We start from the raw sequence: 22542 nt of genomic DNA on the forward strand, positions 1-22542 counted from the left end.
CCGTGGCCTCTACCTCTAAGACGGGACCTGCTTCAGCAGGGACCGTGTCTATTCCAAGACTTACCGCGGCTGCGTTTGACGGCGTGGCGGTTGAACGCCGAATTCTAAGGGAAAAAGGCATTCCGGAAGAGGTCATTCCTACACTGGTAAAAGCCAGGAAGGAGGTGACTGCACAACATTATCACCGCATTTGGAGGAATTATGTTGCGTGGTGTGAGGCCAGGAAGGCCCCCACGGAGGAATTTCAACTGGGTCGATTCCTACATTTCCTGCAAACAGGATTGTCTATGGGCCTCAAATTGGGGTCCATTAAGGTTCAAATTTCGGCCCTGTCGATTTTCTTCCAGAAAGAATTGGCTTCAGTTCCTGAAGTCCAGACTTTTGTAAAAGGAGTACTACATATACAGCCCCCGGTTGTGCCCCAAGTGGCACCGTGGGATCTTAATGTAGTCTTGGATTTTCTCAAATCCCATTGGTTTGAGCCGCTCAAATCGGTGGAGTTGAAGTATCTTACATGGAAAGTAACCATGCTACTGGCCCTGGCTTCAGCCAGGAGAGTATCAGAATTGGCGGCTTTATCATATAGGAGCCCATATCTGATTTTCCATACGGACAGGGCAGAACTGCGGACGCGTCCTCATTTTCTGCCTAAGGTGGTGTCAGCGTTTCACCTGAACCAGCCTATTGTGGTGCCTGCGGCTACTAACGATTTGGAGGATTCCAAGTTGTTGGACGTGGTCCGGGCATTGAAAATATATATTTCAAGAACGGCGGGAGTCAGAAAGTCTGACTCACTGTTTATATTGTATGCACCCAACAAGATGGGTGCTCCTGCTTCTAAGCAGACGATTGCTCGTTGGATTTGTAGCACAATTCAACTTGCACATTCTGTGGCAGGCTTGCCACAACCTAAATCTGTCAAGGCCCATTCCACAAGGAAAGTGGGCTCATCCTGGGCGGCTGCTCGGGGGGTCTCGGCATTACAACTCTGCCGAGCTGCTACTTGGTCAGGGGCAAACACGTTTGCAAAATTCTACAAATTTGATACCCTGGCTGAGGAGGACCTTGAGTTCTCTCATTCGGTGCTGCAGAGTCATCCGCACTCTCCCGCCCGTTTGGGAGCTTTGGTATAATCCCCATGGTCCTGACGGAGTCCCCAGCATCCACTTAGGACGTTAGAGAAAATAAGAATTTACTTACCGATAATTCTATTTCTCGTAGTCCGTAGTGGATGCTGGGCGCCCATCCCAAGTGCGGATTGTCTGCAATACTTGTACATAGGCCCTCATTCCGAGTTGTTCGCTCGGTATTTTTCATCGCATCGCAGTGAAAATCCGCTTAGTACGCATGCGCAATGTTCGCACTGCGACTGCGCCAAGTAACTTTACTATGAAGAAAGTATTTTTACTCACGGCTTTTTCTTCGCTCCGGCGATCGTAATGTGATTGACAGGAAATGGGTGTTACTGGGCGGAAACACGGCGTTTCAGGGGCGTGTGGCTGAAAACGCTACCGTTTCCGGAAAAAACGCAGGAGTGGCCGGAGAAACGGTGGGAGTGCCTGGGCGAACGCTGGGTGTGTTTGTGACGTCAACCAGGAACGACAAGCACTGAAATGATCGCACAGGCAGAGTAAGTCTGGAGCTACTCTGAAACTGCTAAGTAGTTAGTAATCGCAATATTGCGAATACATCGGTCGCAATTTTAAGAAGCTAAGATTCACTCCCAGTAGGCGGCGGCTTAGCGTGTGTAACTCTGCTAAATTCGCCTTGCGACCGATCAACTCGGAATGAGGGCCATAGTTATTGTTACAAACAAATTCGGGTTGTTATTGTTGTGAGCCGTCTGTTCAGAGGCTCCTACGTTTGTCATACTGTTAACTGGGTTCAGATCACAAGTTATACGGTGTGATTGGTGTGGCTGGTATGAGTCTTACCCGGGATTCAATATCCTTCCTTATTGTGTACGCTCGTCCGGGCACAGTATCCTAACTGAGGCTTGGAGGAGGGTCATAGGGGGAGGAGCCAGTACACACCACCTGATCCTAAAGCTTTATTTTTGTGCCCTGTCTCCTGCGGAGCCGCTATTCCCCATGGTCCTGACGGAGTCCCCAGCATCCACTACGGACTACGAGAAATAGAATTATCGGTAAGTAAATTCTTATTTTTTTCGCCAAAAAAAAAAAATCGACAATGCAATACAGTACTTTCCGTCAAAAAAACGGACTTTCCAAATTCGACTTTTGTCAAATTCGACTTTTCTGCAATGGTACAAATGCGGCAATTCGACAAAAGTATATTCAATTGAAGTTTGGAAATTCGACAACAGTGCTTTTAGACAGTAAATTCGTCATTTTCAATCCGCCACACTTTGGTGGGTGAAACTAATAAAAAAAAATTAAAACATGTTTTTTTTAGTGTTTTTTTTATTGGTAATAGCATATCTATTTATATTAGAAGGGATTAGGTACTTGGTTTGTCTTTTTGGGAGGCACAAGTATTATTTATATATTTTTTAAAATATTATTTTTATTTTATTTGAGATGGAATGGTAAAATCCCGGAAAAAAATAGCGTGGGGTCCCCCCTCCAAAGCATAACCAGCCTCGGGCTCTTCGAGCCGGTCCTGGTTCTAAAAATCCGGGGGGGAAATGGACAGGGGGTCCCCCGTATTTTTAAAACCAGCACCGGGCTCTGCGCCTGGTGCTGGTGCAAAAAAATACGGGGGACAAAAAGAGTAGGGGTCCCCCGTATTTTTTACACCAGCATCGGGCTCCACTAGCTGGGCAGATAATGCCACAGCGGGGGGTCACTTTTATACAGCGCCCTGCGGCCGTGGCATTAAATATCCAACTAGTCACCCCTGGCCGGGGTACCCTGGGGGAGTGGGGACCCCTTCAATCAAGGGGTCCCCCCCCAGCCACCCAAGGGCCAGGGGTGAAGCCCGAGGCTGTCCCCCCCATCCAAGGGCTGCGGATGGGAGGCTGATAGCCTTGAGAAAATGTAAAGAGTATTGTTTTTTCCAGTAGTACTACAAGTCCCAGCAAGCCTCCCCCGCAAGCTGGTACTTGGAGAACCACAAGTACCAGCATGCGGGAGAAAAACGGGCCCGCTGGTACCTGTAGTACTACTGGAAAAAAAATACCCAAATAAAAACAGGAGACACACACCTTGAGAGTAAAACTTTATTGCACACCTGCCGACACACACATGCTTACCTATGTTGACCCGCCGACTGCCACGTCTCGTCTCCGACGATCCGGGGTACCTGTGAAAAAAATTATACTCACCTCAATCCAGTGTCCAGAGATAAATCCTCGTACTTGGCAAAAAAACAACACGAACACCCGGACCAGCGGACTGAAAGGGGTCCCATGTTTACACATGGGACCCCTTTCCCCGAATGCAGAGAGACCCCCCCCCCCCCCCCCCCCGTGACTGCTGTCACTGAAAGGTCTCTTAAGCCAATCAGCGAGCGCAACGTCCTTGCACTGTGCTAATTGGCTGCGCGTCTGAGCTGTCAAACAGCGCATCGCAAAGCCTCTCCATTATATTCAATGGTGGGAACTTTGCAGTTAGTGGTGAGGTCACCCGCGGTCAGCGGCTGACCGCGGGTAACCCCACCGCTGACGGCAAAGTTCCCACCATTGAAAGTAATGGAGGGAGCTGTGCGATGCGCTGTCTGAGCTCAGACGCGCACAGCCAATCAGGTGAGCGCCACGAAGTAGCGCTTCCTGATTGGCTGAAGGGACCTCAGTGACAGGAGTCACGTGGGATCCCGGCACATTCGGGGGAAAGGGGTCCCATGTGTAAACATGGGACCCCTTTCAGTCCGGCTTGGTCGGGTGTTCGTGTTGGTTTTTTGCCAAGTACGTGGATTTATCTCTGGACACTGGATCAGGTGAGTCTAATTTTTTTCACAGGTACCCCGGATCGTCGGAGACGTGGCAGTCGGCGGGTCAACATAGGTAAGTATGTGTGTGTCGGCAGGTGTGCAATAAAGTTTTACTCTCAAGGTGTGTGTCTCCTGTTTTTATTTGGGTATTTTTTTTCCAGTAGTACTACAGGTACCAGCGGGCCCGTTTTTCTCCCGCATGCTGGTACTTGTTGTTCTCCAAGTACCAGCTTGCGGGGGAGGCTTGCTGGGACTTGTAGTACTACTGGAAAAAACAATATTCTTTACATTTTCTCAAGGCTATCAGCCTCCCATCCGCAGCCCTTGGATGGGGGGGACAGCCTCGGGCTTCACCCCTGGCCCTTGGGTGGCTGGGGGGGGACCCCTTGATTGAAGGGGTCCCCACTCCCCCAGGGTACCCCGGCCAGGGGTGACTAGTTGGATATTTAATGCCACGGCCGCAGGGCACTGTATAAAAGTGACCCCCGGCTGTGGCATTATCTGTCCAGCTAGTGGAGCCCGATGCTGGTGTAAAAAATACGGGGGACCCCTACTCTTTTTGTCCCCCGTATTTTTTGCACCAGCACCAGGCTCAGAGCCCGGTGCTGGTTTTAAAAATACGGGGGATCCCCTGTGCATTTTTCCCCCGCATTTTTAGAACCAGGACCAGCTCGAAGAGCCCGAGGCTGGTTATGCTTTGGAGGGGGGACCCCACGCCATTTTTTTTCGTGTTTTTTCCCGTTTTTAAAAAAACGGATCAAAATCCGTCAAATCGGCCGTTTTTCGCCCGCGGGACTGTCGAATCCGTTTTTTATTGAATATGGTCAATTTCGGCACCCACTTGCCGAAATTGGACGGTCGAATTAAAAAACGGCCGATAATTTGCCGCGATTCGCCGCTAATTGCATATACCGCTTACTGTTCTATGGTATCCACTATACCTTTTTATTACCACAGTACTTGTTCTGTAAAAATATCCACAGTAGAATTGTGTTTTACATTTATCCACACATACAATATGTGGAGAAAAACATTTGGGTATACACATTAAGAAGCAAAATATATAGGTATATAAAATTTGTACCAGACAGTTCTGTTATATAGTTAACAATGGTGGGTGATATGTCACGCTGTCAATCACAGGTCCATTATGGCTGTATTTTAATTTTTTTTGATAGTTTATAATTCTGTTAAGAACAAAAGACAAAATATAGAATGCATGTTTGCCAGGTGAAATTTTTCTTTAAAAGATACCTGCTTGCACAAATATGTATCCTTTTAATACCGTCCCAACACAGTGATATACACCAGAGGTAACCTGTATCTCCAGAGGTGTGTGCTACCAAAAAGACATATAGATAGATAGATACTGACCAATGATCCAACAGGCAGTGGCACTTGGAGACGGAACGATTCAGTAACGTAGAAAAGTGGGTTTATTCCATATCACAGCAAAGCAAGCAACCACCCAGCAAGCCGCTGCTTGTTGGATCACTGCTCAGTATCGTTAAAGTACTAGAGGGCACTGGAGCAAGTTGCCACACAGACAGGGTGAGTATCAGTCCATGTTCCCTGTGTGTGTGTGTGTGTGTATATTTGACAGCTATTACAACATTATGAGGTATAAATATTCCTCTTAAGAATGAATCACGTATATATGCCGAGAATGTACCTTTATAGTAAGTGTATCAACAAAAAGGCTCATATGTCCTCTCCCTTGTTTCTGCTGCCCTCCAATGTATCCTTATGGATAGTAAACTGGAGAGTGAGATTACAATGGAGGGGAACAGGGATGAGTGAAATTCAGTAAAGTATGGGGGTTACAACTGATATACAAGGGATATAAAATTGATGGTACAGTGTAATCTAAACAATGTTGTTTATACAGGCTTAGAAATAAGCAAATAAGTGATATTTATCAGTTGTGCCAGTCATATAGGATTCTTCCTTTGGGTTGGGATTTGTGGTGCCAAGGTGGGTGCCTGTAGATAAGTAGCTGGACATATGTTTCACCTACCGTAAATGCAGGCTAATTCGCCAGATTGGAAAAGAACAGACAAAAAGGTCAACCTTTTAATACACACCTTGACAATTTATAATTACAGTGTTGTAGGGGCAGTTGCTCTGCTATACAGCACACATGCATTTCCTTTGATACCCAGACTTTGTCTTCAAGTAGTAATTTCCAATTAAAAAACTAAATAATTATAGTAAAAAATAAAAAAAAGATGTAAAGGGAAAAAAATCTTTTAATAAACCATTTTTTATGTCATCGATGCCACCCAAGTCTGATGGGGCGGCAACAGCACATTCTTAGAATACGCCAGGTGCCCAGCTACCTTGCAAGGCACTGCCGAGGCATCCTCCGCTGTGTGATGTCATGATGTCACATGCTTTGGCTGTGGAGGGGGATACCACAGGAGCACAGAAGTATCCTGCTCCGAGGAGCGCCAACGCTGTCCTTGTTAATTTGCATCTTCATACATCTTTGCTGCAGTCGTGCAAACATCCCCTCTTGGCACACCAGGTCCTGTGGGATTCTGCTAGCGTTGGGAGTCTTTTGACACTTGTATATCTGTGTGGTACTGAGTCTCTGAATCTGCATACAAAGTGCTACGATGCAACGCCGTGGCTTTTTTTTTTCCATATCAAGTTCTGTTCTGCTCCGTATACAGACTCTGTAGCACACAGATATACAAGGGTTACATATTAAATTAATCAGCACAGTCTTCTAGTGCGTTCTAGTCACATCATACTGTGACAAAGAAATTTTTGGCAAGAAAAGATGCCAGACGCTAGCAGAAAGGGTTTAGTATGAAATACCCACAATCAAAATCCCGATGGTCAAAATACCGAAAACAATTGAACGACGGTCAAAATACCTGCATTTAAAATACTGACACGGTCAAAATACCGACATTCATAATGTCTACAGGTCAAAAAGTTGACACAAGTTTTCATTGTTTTTTGTGTATATGTTGACATAGGTCTACATAGACACCGTATAAGTGTACCGCGTGTGCTCACTATGCTGCACTCGGCACACTATTATATTCCCCCTCCATGTCCACTGAGATGGTAAAGTATGAACAAGTCGGTTTCAATAAAAAAAATCATGAAAAACTCATGTCAACTTTTTGACCTGCCGACATTTTAAATGTCTGTATTTTTTACCTTGTCTGTATTTTAAATGTCTGAATTTTGACCTTGTTGGGCTTTTGACCATCGGTCAATGGTTGTCACTATTTTGACCGTTGGGATTGTGATTGTACAGATGGAGCCGCACTCATCTAGTGCGGCTCCATCGCAGACGTGCTCTCCGGGCTGGACTAGGCAATTCGGCGCCCAACCCCGCTACGGGAGTGCATAGAGAAGCTCCCATTAAAGTGAATGGTGTGCGTGCGCGCGCCCCATATGCTGCTATGGGCGTGCCCCCAGGCACAGACTGAGCCACGATTAGCGTGGCTCCATCTGTAGGTAAATTGACCACATACCAGCAGACAAGCACGTGACCGGTTGGCTTATTTGCACCAGGCATCACCCATTGTGTGGCTTATTGAGCGAAGATGTCTGAGGACACATCTGTATATAGGCATTGTAAATTTGTTCACAAATCTGAAATATGAAGACATTTCCTTTTAAGGTTTATAAAGTTTTTTCATGACTGATGTGAATTTCAAATTATTTTAAATAAACATTTCAATACCAGTGTTAATATATACTGCGGACACAAGGCGCATCTTATTACCATATACAATAAAAGTGCACTGAACGTCGCAACACTATATCCCTTAAGAGAAAGCAAGCAGTCGCACACATTTGTATGCTGAGGTCCAACGCTCAGATATATATATATATATATATATATATTTGATATTAAAAGGGTATACATACAAAAGAACATGTACAGTATATCATTAAGTATAATATGTATAAATATGGTTACAGAGTTACAGTTATAAAAGAAGCAGTTACATAAGAATCAGATCGTCACTTAATATATGTGTTAATGTTTCACACCCCTCGTACATATTTATGAGAGGGAGGGTGATGACATTCGTACACGTCCTGTGCAGCTTCTACAGATTAAGCTGTAATTAGAGGCGGAGTAAGCGTTGTAAAGAGCCCCTACGGATGACCTTCAGTGTGAGCTGTTCTCCCCCTGTGAGCAAGCCGCCCATGGCGAAACGTACGTCAGGAGGAAGGAGTGTTCAGGCGTCCCGCTAGATGCGCACAGCGGGCTGCTCGAGTGTACAGGTTCAGTAGGACAATGTTTCATGTGTGATGTACTTTTGAAACTGTGTCCTTTATATGCTCAGTAGCTGCCTCCTCTCCCGAGTATGCTGTCATAGGGAGTATAACAATAAGATATACATAATGAATTGTGAGGAACCAGCACTGGCATTGTATAAATAAAGTTAATTCAGTGGTCAGAAATATAACATTGGGCTATAGCTATTTAATCCAATGGTCATAAACAGTAATTTGAGGAGCAAGACTTTGCTAGTTAGATGTATGGGAGTATTGAAAACACACGTATACTGCTGGGATTGCAGGGTATAGAAACATTGTTACAGTATCTAATGATTTCTTTGAATGTGGAAACATATATCTGGCAATGATTCATTGTGTTTTTCTCCTGCCTATCTTTACCAAATACCATTTCAAGCAATTCTGATTGAAATATATACGTGATATGGTCATATATACAAAATGGGCAGGATCTAATATCCTCTTTTGAACATTCTATACTTGCTTCATTCTAAACCAGATTATTGGAGTGCTCTCAGCTCTCTTCTGGCTTCGCTGACCTATTGTCATCAGCCAGGATTAGGGGCTAGGAGGCGCATCTGATATATTCTGCATTACTTTGGCTCCCATTGGCTGGTATTAGTAAGGGTCTCTCACCCCGTATCCAGTGCAACAGCAAATACGGGATAGCAGAACCCCGATGTATACCCTAAGGCCATACATGAAACCATCAATTATGGAGCCTTTCTGTGATTTCTCCGTATTCCTCCATTGATACCTCTTTTCAGTCTCAATAACATTTTCCGTCCAAATTTTTTAATCTTCAAACCCTTCTTTTACTTTTTTATTTTTTATTTATTTATTTTTTGCTAACTATCTCAACCTTTATCCATTATCCCATCACAGTATTTCATATTTTTATATATTTTCATATATTTTACATAGATTTTTACATTATATTTAACATATACATTTCTTCTCCTTTCTTCTCTTTCCCCCCCCCCCATTCCCCTCTTTTCTCCCCCTTTTCCCGCTCCCCCTTTTCCTCTTCTCCTCACATATTTTCACTCACTACCATTCCCCAGCCTCTTCCCATAAGCCTCCTCATTTACATTGAATCCATATACCTACAGAGCCCTTGTATAATTTCACATCCCAGACACACCATATGATATTAAGTAGTATAACCAACCCTCACCCCCCTCCCACGTCACACTCCCAATTTCTGAATTGCACTTCATTTCTCCCTTCATTTTTACCTGCTTCTCAGGTCTTCCGAGAAAAAAATAATTCCCCATCCCTTATATTTTATATATTATTTTCACCATTTTTTCATCCCTCTCACACCCTCGGATCTTTTCCTTCCCCAAATTTGGACCTTGTCATCTCATCACCTTTTTCACTTGCCCTCCTCACTTTCACCTCGTTACCAACTTTATAGCATCATCCATCTTTCTATTTTCTCTATCGTCCTAAGTGGATGCTGGGGTTCCTGAAAGGACCATGGGGAATAGCGGCTCCGCAGGAGACAGGGCACAAAAAAGTAAAGCTTTACTAGGTCAGGTGGTGTGCACTGGCTCCTCCCCCTATGACCCTCCTCCAGACTCCAGTTAGATTTTGTGCCCGAACGAGAAGGGTGCAATCTAGGTGGCTCTCCTAAAGAGCTGCTTAGAGAAAGTTTAGTTTAGGTTTTTTTCTTTACAGTGAGTCCTGCTGGCAACAGGATCACTGCAACGTGGGACTTAGGGGGAAAGTAGTAAACTCACCTGCATGCAGAGTGGATTTGCTGCTTGGCTACTGGACACCATTAGCTCCAGAGGGATCGAACACAGGCCCAGCCGTGGAGTCCGGTCCCGGAGCCGCGCCGCCGACCCCCTTGCAGATGCTGAAGCGTGAAGAGGTCCGGAAACCGGCGGCTGAAGACTCCTCAGTCTTCATAAGGTAGCGCACAGCACTGCAGCTGTGCGCCATTTTCCTCTCAGCACACTTCACTGGGCAGTCACTGAGGGTGCAGAGCGCTGGGGGGGGGCGCTCTGAGAGGCAAATATAAACCTTATACAAGGCTAAAAATACCTCACATATAGCCCATAGGGGCTATATGGAGATATTTAACCCCTGCCTGACTGGAAAAATAGCGGGAGAAGAACCCGCCGAAAAAGGGGCGGGGCCTATCTCCTCAGCACACGGCGCCATTTTCTGTCACAGCTCCGCTGGTCAGAACGGCTCCCAGGTCTCTCCCCTGCACTGCACTACAGAAACAGGGTAAAACAGAGAGGGGGGGCACATTAATGGCTATATATATATATATTAAAGCAGCTATAAGGGAGCACTTAATATAAGGATATCCCTTGTATATATAGCGCTTTGTGGTGTGTGCTGGCAGACTCTCCCTCTGTCTCCCCAAAAGGGCTAGTGGGTCCTGTCTTCATTAGAGCATTCCCTGTGAGTTTGCGGTGTGTGTCGGTACGTGGTGTCGACATGTATGAGGACGATATTGGTGTGGAGGCGGAGCAATTGCCAAATATGCAGATGTCACCCCCCAGGGGGTCGACACCAGAATGGATGCCTTTATTTGTGGAATTACGTGATGGTTTATCTTCCCTTAAACAGTCAGTTGAGGACATGAGGCGGCCGGACAATCAATTAATGCCTGTCCAGGCGCCTCAAACACCGTCAGGGGCTGTAAAACGCCCTTTGCCTCAGTCGGTCGACACAGACCCAGACACGGGCACTGATTCCAGTGACGACGGTAGAAATTCAAACGTATTTTCCAGTAGGGCCACACGTTATATGATTTTGGCAATGAAGGAGACGTTACATTTAGCTGATACTACAGATACCGTAAAACAGGGTATTATGTATGGTGTGAAAAAACTACAAACAGTTTTTCCTGAATCAGAAGAATTAAATGACGTGTGTGATGAAGCGTGGGTTGCTCCTGATAAAAAGTTGATAATTTCAAAAAAGTTATTGGCATTATACCCTTTCCCGCCAGAGGTTAGGGCGCGCTGGGAAACACCCCCTAAGGTGGACAAGGCGCTCACACGCTTATCCAAACAAGTGGCGTTACCCTCTCCTGAGACGGCCGCACTTAAGGATCCATCAGATAGAAAGATGGAAGTTATTCAAAAGAATATATACACACATGCAGGTGTTATACTACGACCAGCTATAGCAACTGCCTGGATGTGCAGTGCTGGAGTAGTTTGGTCAGAATCCCTGATTGAAAATATTGATACCCTAGATAGGGACAATGTTTTACTGTCGTTAGAACAAATAAAGGATGCATTTATCTATATGCGTGATGCACAGAGGGATATTTGCACACTGGCATCTCGGGTGAGTGCTATGTCCATTTCAGCCAGAAGAGCCTTATGGACACGACAGTGGACAGGCGATGCGGATTCAAAACGTCACATGGAGGTTTTGCCGTATAAAGGGGAGGAGTTATTTGGAGTTGGTCTATCAGACTTGGTGGCCACGGCTACTGCCGGGAAATCCACTTTTTTACCTCAAGTCACTCCCCAACAGAGAAAGGCACCGACCTTTCAACCGCAGCCTTTTCGCTCCTACAAAAATAAGAGAGCAAAGGGCTTGTCGTACCTGCCACGAGGCAGAGGAAGAGGGAAGAGACACCAACAGGCAGCTCCTTCCCAGGAACAGAAGCCCTCCCCGGCTCCTGCAAAAACCTCAGCATGACGCTGGGGCCTCTCAAGCGGACTCGGGGACAGTGGGGGGCCGTCTCAAAAATTACAGCGCGCAGTGGGCTCACTCGCAGGTAGACCCCTGGATCCTGCAGATAATATCTCAGGGGTACAGGTTGGAATTAGAGACGGATCCTCCTCATCGTTTCCTGAAGTCTGCCTTACCAACCGTCTCTTCCGAAAGGGAGAGGGTGTTGGAAGCCATTCACAAGCTGTACGCTCAGCAGGTGATAGTCAAAGTACCCCTATTACAACAAGGAAAGGGGTATTATTCCACTCTATTTGTGGTACCGAAGCCGGATGGCTCGGTAAGGCCTATTCTAAATCTGAAGTCCTTGAACCTCTACATAAAAAAGTTCAAGTTCAAGATGGAGTCACTCAGAGCAGTGATAGCGAACCTGGAAGAAGGGGACTTTATGGTATCCTTGGACATCAAGGATGCGTATCTACACGTTCCGATTTACCCCGCACACCAGGGGTACCTCAGGTTCATTGTTCAAAACTGTCACTATCAGTTTCAGACGCTGCCGTTCGGATTGTCCACGGCGCCTCGGGTCTTTACCAAGGTAATGGCCGAGATGATGATTCTTCTTCGAAGAAAAGGCGTATTAGTTATCCCATACTTGGACGATCTCCTAATAAGGGCAAGGTCCAGAGAACAGCTGGAGACAGCTTTAGCACTATCTCAAGAGGTGCTAAGACAACACGGGTGGATTCTGAATATTCCAAAATCCCATTTAATCCCGACAACTCGTCTGCTGTTCCTAGGAATGATTCTGGACACGGTTCAGAAAAAGGTTTTCCTTCCAGAGGAAAAAGCCAAGGAGTTATCCGATCTGGTCAGGAACCTCCTAAAACCAGGAAAAGTGTCAGTACATCAATGCACAAGAGTCCTGGGAAAAATGGTGGCTTCTTACGAAGCAATTCCATTCGGCAGATTCCATGCAAGAATATTCCAAAGGGATCTGTTGGACAAATGGTCAGGGTCGCATCTGCAGATGCACCTGCGAATAACCCTGTCACCAAAGACAAGGGTGTCACTTCTGTGGTGGTTGCAGAAGGCTCACCTATTAGAAGGCCGCAGATTCGGCATTCAGGATTGGATCCTGGTGACCACGGACGCCAGCCTGAGAGGCTGGGGAGCAGTCACACAAGGAAGAAACTTCCAGGGAGTATGGACGAGTCTGGAAAAGTCTCTTCACATAAACATTCTGGAACTAAGAGCAATCTACAATGCTCTAAGCCAGGCGGAACTTCTCCTGCAAGGAAAGCCGGTGTTGATTCAGTCGGACAACATCACGGCGGTCGCCCATGTAAACAGGCAGGGCGGCACAAGAAGCAGGAGTGCAATGGCAGAAGCTGCCAAGATTCTTCGCTGGGCGGAGAATCACGTGATAGCACTGTCAGCAGTGTTCATCCCGGGCGTGGACAACTGGGAAGCAGACTTCCTCAGCAGACACGATCTTCATCCGGGAGAGTGGGGTCTACATCCAGAAGTCTTCAACATGTTAATAGACCGTTGGGAAAGACCAATTGTAGACATGATGGCGTCTCGCCTCAACAAGAAACTGGACAATTATTGCGCCAGGTCAAGAGATCCACAGGCAATAGCTGTGGACGCACTGGTAACTCCTTGGGTGTACCAGTCAGTGTATGTGTTTCCTCCTCTGCCGCTCATACCAAAGGTATTGAAGATCATACGGCAAAGAAGAGTAAGAACAATACTAGTGGTTCCGGATTGGCCGAGAAGGACTTGGTATCCGGAACTTCAAGAGATGCTCACGGACGAACCGTGGCCTCTACCTCTGAGAAGGGACCTGCTACAGCAGGGTCCCTGTCTTTTTCAAGACTTACCGCGGCTGCGTTTGACGGCATGGCGGTTGAACGCCAGATCCTAAAAGGGAAAGGCATTCCAGAAGAAGTCATTCCTACCTTGATTAAGGCACGGAAGGAAGTCACCGTGAAACATTATCACCGCATTTGGCGAAAATATGTAGCGTGGTGCGAGGATCGGAGGGTTCCGACGGAGGAATTCCAACTGGGTCGTTTCCTACATTTCCTGCAATCAGGATTATCTATGGGTCTCAAATTGGGATCCATTAAGGTTCAAATTTCGGCCCTGTCAATATTCTTCCAAAAAGAATTGGCCTCTGTCCCTGAGGTCCAGACTTTTGTCAAGGGAGTACTGCATATACAGCCTCCTGTGGTGCCTCCGGTGGCACCGTGGGATCTAAATGTAGTTTTAGATTTCCTCAAATCCCATTGGTTTGAACCATTGAAAAAGGTGGATTTGAAATATCTCACATTGAAAGTGACTATGTTACTAGCCCTGGCCTCTGCCAGGAGAGTATCTGAATTGGCGGCTTTATCTTATAAAAGTCCTTATCTAATCTTCCATTCGGATAGGGCAGAACTGCGGACTCGTCCGCATTTTCTCCCTAAAGTGGTATCAGCATTTCATCTGAACCAACCTATTGTGGTGCCTGCGGCCACTAGCGACTTGGAGGACTCCAAGTTGTTGGACGTTGTCAGAGCCTTAAAAATATACATTGCAAGGACGGCTGGAGTCAGAAAATCTGACTCGCTGTTTATATTGTATGCACCCAACAAGTTGGGCGCACCTGCTTCTAAGCAGTCGATTGCTCGTTGGATTTGTAACACAATTCAACTTGCACATTCTGTGGCAGGCCTGCCACAGCCTAAAACTGTAAAAGCCCACTCCACAAGGAAGGTGGGCTCATCTTGGGCGGCTGCCCGAGGGGTCTCGGCATTACAACTCTGCCGAGCAGCTACGTGGTCGGGGGAGAACACGTTTGTAAAATTTTACAAATTTGATACCCTGGCAAAGGAGGACCTGGAGTTCTCTCATTCGGTGCTGCAGAGTCATCCGCACTCTCCCGCCCGTTTGGGAGCTTTGGTATAATCCCCATGGTCCTTTCAGGAACCCCAGCATCCACTTAGGACGATAGAGAAAATAAGAATTTACTTACCGATAATTCTATTTCTCGGAGTCCGTAGTGGATGCTGGGCGCCCATCCCAAGTGCGGATTATCTGCAATACTTGTACATAGTTATTGTTAACTAATTCGGGTTATTGTTAAGGAGCCATCTTTAAGAGGCCCTTTCTGTTGTCATACTGTTAACTGGGTTTAGATCACAAGTTGTACGGTGTGATTGGTGTGGCTGGTATGAGTCTTACCCGGGATTCAAAATGCCTCCCTTATTGTGTATGCTCGTCCGGGCACAGTACCTAACTGGAGTCTGGAGGAGGGTCATAGGGGGAGGAGCCAGTGCACACCACCTGACCTAGTAAAGCTTTACTTTTTTGTGCCCTGTCTCCTGCGGAGCCGCTATTCCCCATGGTCCTTTCAGGAACCCCAGCATCCACTACGGACTCCGAGAAATAGAATTATCGGTAAGTAAATTCTTATTTTTATCCCCATCACTCCTATGTAACAATCACTCCTTATCACCTCTACACACCCACCCATTATTAGATTCTAATCATTTCCCCCCTTTTTTCCAACACCACTTTCCCCATATCACGAATTATACCTTACTTGCCCACAGATATTCCCTTAACCAGTATGGCGTCATCAGCCTCTAATAACACACTTCTCTTTATTCATGCCGGCCCAGCAATTTTCAAATTTTATATATATCTGCCTAGTTATATACTATCCAGACCTATTCCCCCTTTTTCCACGCTCCCGTTGACATTTATATATTTTATAATAAGCTTTTTTACACCTCTCTATACATTTCGATTAGCACACCAATTCTGTGATGCTCTCGAGCATTACACCAATCCCCTTATGCCCTGAGCTTGCCCTGAGTCTAATTTTTCTAATTCCCCTACCTAAGATGGCGTCCGCAATCCCGCGAGACTTCATCCACCAATTAAATTTCCGTCTTCCGTCCTAACCTCCGTAACGCCGTCTCCTAGCAACCGCGGACTCAAGCGGTAACACTAATGTCAGCCAATACGTCCTGATTGGTTAATTTTTACTCTCTGCTGCTACAAAAGCCTGTTCCCCCCACCGGACCACATGGAACCCGGAAGTGAACAAGCCTAAGGGTGAAACGCGTTTTCTGCAAGGGGTCTCGTCTACACAGTTCCATTCTGGCATCAGCCTATTACACCTGCTCGGTTTCCTTGGCTCTCCTATTTTTCGGTGAACCGTAAGCCCCCACTATCTTGTGGCTTCTTGCCACAGATAGTAACACCTCCAGGAGATTCATATTAATGTGTCTCCTTTATCACATATGTCATCTCGAATATGTATTATAGTGTGTTTGAGGGGTCTCCACAGCAGCTGAATTAAGTACTCAATACTTTCCTTAACTGAGGCCAAGCTGGAGAAATTAATGATTTCATTACTAATTATCATTAACTTATTACATACTCTTCATATTTGTTTGGCATCTATGATTTGATCTTCTCTCTCTCTTTTATAAACACTTGCAATTTTGTGATAACTGTATCTTCTTTATAGGGATTACTCTTTTCCCTCTTCTGTATGTGTTTTATGCCTTGTGCTCTGTGAACTTCATACACCAAAGGCTCTAATTATCTATATTCCATAATAGACTCAACTGTGCCCTTATTTTGTGATTTTTTTCTATCTCCCACTGGATTTTCCTCTCATTATACCTGGTATACAGAGTTTGGATTAATCACAATGTGTGCAGTAGCTAAGAGGTCTGTTTGACTCTGTTAAATTGAACAGCATAAACATATACATTATCCAACCATTATATCCTATTATCACCAATTTCGTGGACTCTCATTCACGATTCCCGGAACATTGTACCACAATAGTGGGAATTTTGGAACCGGGTCTAACGTGAAAAGCAGATCCACATATTTTCACTATTCTTTTTCTTATTATTTTCTTCTCTGTTTTCTTGTAATTTCATAATTCTTATATAGGTGCACTCTCATTGGTGTACATATAATTCTCTACTACCATACCACGCTGTCAGCGCCCGATCTCGTCTGATCTTGGAAGCTAAACAGCGTTGGGCCAGGTCAGTATCAGGAAAGGAGACTGCCTGCGAATACCTGGTGTTGTAGAGCAGGATTTTCCTCACTTATGTGATAAAAACACACCAACAGCAGTATCACCACTAATTCTATCCTGCAATTCTTCTATCACAGTGTTTACAATATCAGTAGTTTCCTTTACTGACTTCATGATGCCCATAAATCTTCTAAGAAAATTTTTCTCAAATTATGATATTTGTATGTAATTCAGGTGTGTTATCCCTAGAGGTGTGACTGCTGATCACCACTCTAGTTATCTACAGCCCATGAGCTTTTTCTTATATATAACTGTGTCTTGACCATCCTTTGGTTCCATCAATACAGAAATCCTGTACTGGTCAGGGGAAATGGGGGTATGACTAATCTGTGTCTACAACCTTTCCAAACACTCATTACAATAAAGAGACCAGAACAATTTTAATTTTATTATATATTCAAATCTGTATCTTCAGTGACAGATCTTTGGGAAAGGTATTTGTGTTGTAATAATATTAATAAAAGTTATGTTTTAAGCATTCTATAAAATTGTTATATATTACTTACTTTCTTTCTAAGAGTGCGCCCACACAAGAGCCTTCTGTTTTCTCCCACTTTGCAACCCTAAGGCCATGCCAGCTTCCTTTTTTATTTATTGTGCTGAGTGATCATTTGTTATCCTAAACTGCATGCCACTGACAGTAGAGAGAATGATACTTTCTTGCAGGCATAAGGTAAAAGTTACAGCCAAGTCCAGATTCTAAGTCACAGGTGATATTGGAGAAATATAAACTATAATAACACACCCTTGACTAATCCCTAAGTCAAAATTGACAATCTGTTATCATAATAATACAGTTTTCTTAGTAGGGAGATTATTAGCCACCCACCTTTGCCTGCTTTAATTTTCTCCTTTCAGTAACGGGATTTTAGGGTGCCAGTAGTTTTCTCATTGGCTGCGCTGACCCACTGTCATCAGCCAACAGCAGAACCGAAAATAGCACACCATATATATCCCGGTTACACCTTTGTTTTCCATTGGCTGGTATAAGTAAGGGTCTCTCACCTCGTATTCAATGCGACAGCAAATACGAGGAAGCAGAATCCCTAACAATACCCTAAGGCCATACTTTAATTTCTGACTATTGACTATTAACTATAAAGTAAACCTTTTTGTCCAATGTCTGAGGCCAGGAGGAATTAACATATATCTGTACTATGTGTTATATGTGAGTATATGTAGTGTGTTAATATTTCGCCTTTTAGCAGGAGTTGAAATACTCCAGTTTTTAAACAATTCAATAAAAGTTTAATTTTTAATAATGTTTGGTCCAAAGATCAATGGGTAGAGAGTTATTGTACGTTTGAGTGCCCCTATGTGCCGCAATGCGTCTGAATACGTTAAGATCTGTATAAAACAGAATTCAGTAATATGTACTCCTACATACACTGCTCAAAAAAATAAAGGGAACACTAAAATAACACATCCTAGATCTGAATGAATGAAATATTCTTATTAAATACTTTGTTCTTTACATAGTTGAATGTGCTGACAACAAAATCACACAAAAATTATCAATGGAAATCAAATTTATTAACCCATGAAGGTCTGGATTTGGAGTCACACTCAAAATTAAAGTGGAAAAACACACTACAGGCTGATCCAACTTTGATGTAATGTCCTTAAAACAAGTCAAAATGAGGCTCAGTAGTGTGTGTGGGGCCTCCACGTGCCTGTATGACCTCCCTACAACGCCTGGGCATGCTCCTGATGAGGTGGCAGATGGTCTCCTGAGGGATCTCTTCCCAGACCTGGACTAAAGCATCCGCCAACTGCTGGACAGTCTGTGGTGCAACATGGCGTTGGTGGATGGAGCGAGACATGATGTCCCAGATGTGCTCAATTGGATTCAGGTCTGGGGAACGGGCGGGCAGTCCTCGTTATCCTGCCTTCGTCTTGCAGGAACTGCTGACACACTCCAGGCACATGAGGTCTAGCATTGTCTTGCATTAGGAGGAACCCAGGGCCAACCGCACCAGAATATGGTCTCACAAGGGGTCTGAGGATCTCATCTCGGTACCTAATGGCAGTCAGGCTACCTCTGGTGAGCACATGGGGGGCTGTGCGGCCCCCCCAAAGAAATGCCACCCCACACCATTACTGACCCACTGCCAAACCGGTCATGCTGGAGGATGTTGCAGGCAGCAGAACGTTCTCCTTGGCATCTCCAGACTCTGTCACGTCTGTCACATGTGCTCAGTGAGAACCTGCTTTCATCTGTGAAGAGCACAGGGCGCCAGTGGCGAACTTGACAATCTTGATGTTCTCTGGCAAATGCCAAACGTCCTGCACGGTGTTGGGCTGTAAGCACAACCCCCACCTGTGGACGTCGGGCCCTCATACCACCCTCATGGAGTCTGTTTCTGATCGTTTGAGTAGACACATGCACATTTGTGGCTTGCTGGAGGTCATTTTGCAGGGCTCTGGCCGTGCTCCTCCTGTTCCTCCTTGCACAAAGGCGGAGGTAGCGGTCCTGCTGCTGGGTTGTTGCCCTCCTACGGCCTCCTCCACGTCTCCTGATGTACTGGCCTGTCTCCTGGTAGCGCCTCCATGCTCTGGACACTACGCTGACAGACACAGCAAACCTTCTTGCCACAGCTCGCATTGATGTGCCATCCTGGATGAGCTGCACTACCTGAGCCACTTGTGTGGGTTGTAGACTCCGTCTCATGCTACCACCAGAGTGAAAGCACCGCCAGCTTTCAAAAGTGTCCAAAACATCAGCCAGAAAGCATAGGAGCTGAGAAGTGGTCTGTGGTCACCACCTGCAGAACAACTCCTTTATTGGGGGTGTCTTGCTAATTGCCTATAATTCCCACCTGTTGTCTATTCCATTTGCACAACAGCATGTGAAATTGATTGTCAATCAGTGTTGCTTCCTAAGTGGACAGTTTGATTTCACAGAAGTGTGATTGACTTGGAGTTACATTGTGTTGTTTAAGTGTTCCCTTTATTTTTTTGAGCAGTGTACTTTGAAATGTGTTTGTAGTTGATAATATGCTCATATAATTAATATATAACATGTGACTGACTGCTAGTGTGATTGCTGACTTTATATGTGTTTGTCGGTGATTTCTTCTGAGCCTCAATGCTGGTGCATGGGATGGGGTCAGATTGATATCACTTTAATATAGTAAAATGATTACAGTCACATATTGTGTAGTACACTGTGAAAAGCTGATTATCATGTCTAAGAGCGGCAAAGGTGACGAGGTTACATTAACAGTAACACCAACACTCATAACATGTTTATCCTGCAAAGTGGGATTATGCTCTCAGGATCTGGCACATGATGGTTTATGTACAAATTGTTTTGCGTTTCAGCAGATTGCAAGGCAGATCCCTGTTCAACGGCAGGTAGATCCACCTTGGGCTATATTTGCACAGGCCTTGTCCAGTATAGCTGAACGGGTAGTCCCTACAGCTTCAATCTCAGGAGTAGGGTACACTATTAACCCCTACATGCAGCTCCTTTCTTACGGTATATCACCAACAGCTTCTTCAAGGAAACAAGCTGATAAACCGAGTGTAAATATATCTTCAAATTCACAGACTACACAAGATGATACATCAGATGATGATAGATAGCTCTATATACTCTGCTACAGCATATGAAGAACAGGTAAAAGGTATCGGCTCAGAGGATATATCTGAATTAATTGGAGCAATGAAGGCTATTCTGTCCTTAGAGGATTCAGCAGAGCCAATGTTAAAAACTAAGGCACCTGTGTCACTCACCGCAGGCAGCGGCGGCCGCGCTTGTCCCTGCGGGTGACCTGGTCTGCCCGGCGCCTCTCTTCCCCCGGCGGTCTCCGGTCCCGGCGGCGGGTCGGCGCGTTCCTCCGGCGGCTTCCCGGAGCGAGGGCGCCGCCATCGTGAGTGGGGTCAGGGAGGCGGAGCAGGACTGACGTCACCTGCCTGCTCCGCCAATCAGGCAAGGGCGGGGAATTCGAAACCAGACGCCGGGCAGAGATCCGGTGCCTGAGTATCATCGATTCTGCCACAGAAGCTGTGATTTCCAGAGCTCCCACGTTCCTGCGGTCTCTGTGTCTGCATCTCCGTGCCTCCAAGCATCTCCGTGCCTCCAAGCACTTCCGTGCCTCCAAGCATCTCCGTACCTTCAAGCACCTCCGTGCCTCCAAGCACCTCCGTGCCTCCAAGCACTTCCGTGCCTACAAGCATCTCCGTGCCTCCAAGCACTTCCGTGCCTCCAAGCACTTCTGTGCCTCCAAGCACCTCCGTGCCTCCAAGCACCTCCGTGCCTCCAAGCACTTCCGTGCCTCCAAGCACCTTCGTGCCTCCAAGCATCTCCGTGCCTCCAAGCGTCTCCGAGCATTTCCGTGCCTCCAAGGACCTATGTGCTTCCAAGCGCTCACGTGCCTCCGGCACATCCGTGTCTCAGTACCTGTGCCTCCAGCACCTCAGCACTCAGCATCACTGTGCCTCAATACCTGTGTCTCCAGCACTTAAGTACCTCTGTGCCTCAGCATTCAGTATCTCTACAAGTCTTGTCTTTCAGGAAACCTTCAAGTATTCTTCCGTGCTTCCTGCCTGCCGTCTTAATCCTGCATGAGGAAGACCTACATCCGGCCATCTCTACTGCGACCCAGTAGCGGTTCCTCTTCCCGGTCATCGGAAGAAGCCCCGAGTCCACAACACTCCCAAATCAGGTCAGTGATAGTATACTCAGGCCCCATGGACCCGGGGAATCGGAACACGGACTCAAGTGCCATCCAGAACCTGGCTTCCCGAGTACAAAGTCAGGAAGCGGCACAAGGTCAGGTGATGCAGTACCTCCAGCAGTTGTCCGGGCGTCTGCATCAGATTCAGGCCTCTCTAGCCTCTGTAATTCCGGCACCTGTTCCAGTAGTTGCACCAGTTGCCGTTGCCAGCAATGTCCAACCATCGGCCGGTATCACCCCGCGCCTTCAGCTGCCTACTCCATCCCACTATAATGGGAATCCTAAAAATTGTCGCGGTTTCTTAAACCAATGCGAGGTACATTTCGAGCTACTTCCACACAACTTTCCTACAGACCGGTCCAAGGTAGCATATATTATTTCTCTGCTGGAAGGGTCTGCCTTGGATTGGGTGTCTCCATTATGGGAACGATCTGATCCCGTGGTTTCCAACTATACCAACTTCATCACGTCCTTTCGAAGAATCTTCGACGAACCCGTCAGGATGACCACTGCTTCTTCCGACTTGCTCCGTGTTCGTCAGGGCTCCCGTTCCGTGGGTCAGTACGTGGTTCATTTCCAGACCATTGCCTCTGAACTACACTGGAATAATGATGCCCTGAGAGCTGCCTTCTGGAACGGTCTCTCCGACCGGCTGAAAGATGAGCTGGGGGTTACGACAAAAGCTTCTCCAATTTCGAACTGTTTGCTTCCTGTGACTCTAGTCACCGATTCAGCCTCCAAGTCTTGTGAAGCCCTGTTGGATTCCGGGGCTGCGGGGAACTTCGTTTCTTCCTCCTGTGCCCAAAGCATGGGTTTAAAGTTACGGCCTATCGAGCGGCCAATTTCATTGGCGGCTATCAACGGGACTAGAATTTCCAAGGGTCTCATAATGTGGCGCACGGGGCCAGTTAAGCTGCAGGTCGGGGCTCT

At 46.2% G+C, this 22542-nt stretch overlaps 1 protein-coding gene and 1 pseudogene across 1 annotated transcript in view; both read left to right on the forward strand.

Moving 5' to 3' along the window:
* Window positions 1–22542, forward strand: part of LHFPL3 (LHFPL tetraspan subfamily member 3) — a 299565-nt gene that overhangs the window by 229228 nt on the left and 47795 nt on the right. The window lies entirely within an intron of this gene.
* LOC134937235 (5S ribosomal RNA) lies at window positions 16808–16926 on the forward strand (annotated as a pseudogene).

This window comes from Pseudophryne corroboree, chromosome 6 (assembly GCF_028390025.1).
Source record: "Pseudophryne corroboree isolate aPseCor3 chromosome 6, aPseCor3.hap2, whole genome shotgun sequence".
Lineage (NCBI taxonomy): Eukaryota > Metazoa > Chordata > Amphibia > Anura > Myobatrachidae > Pseudophryne > Pseudophryne corroboree.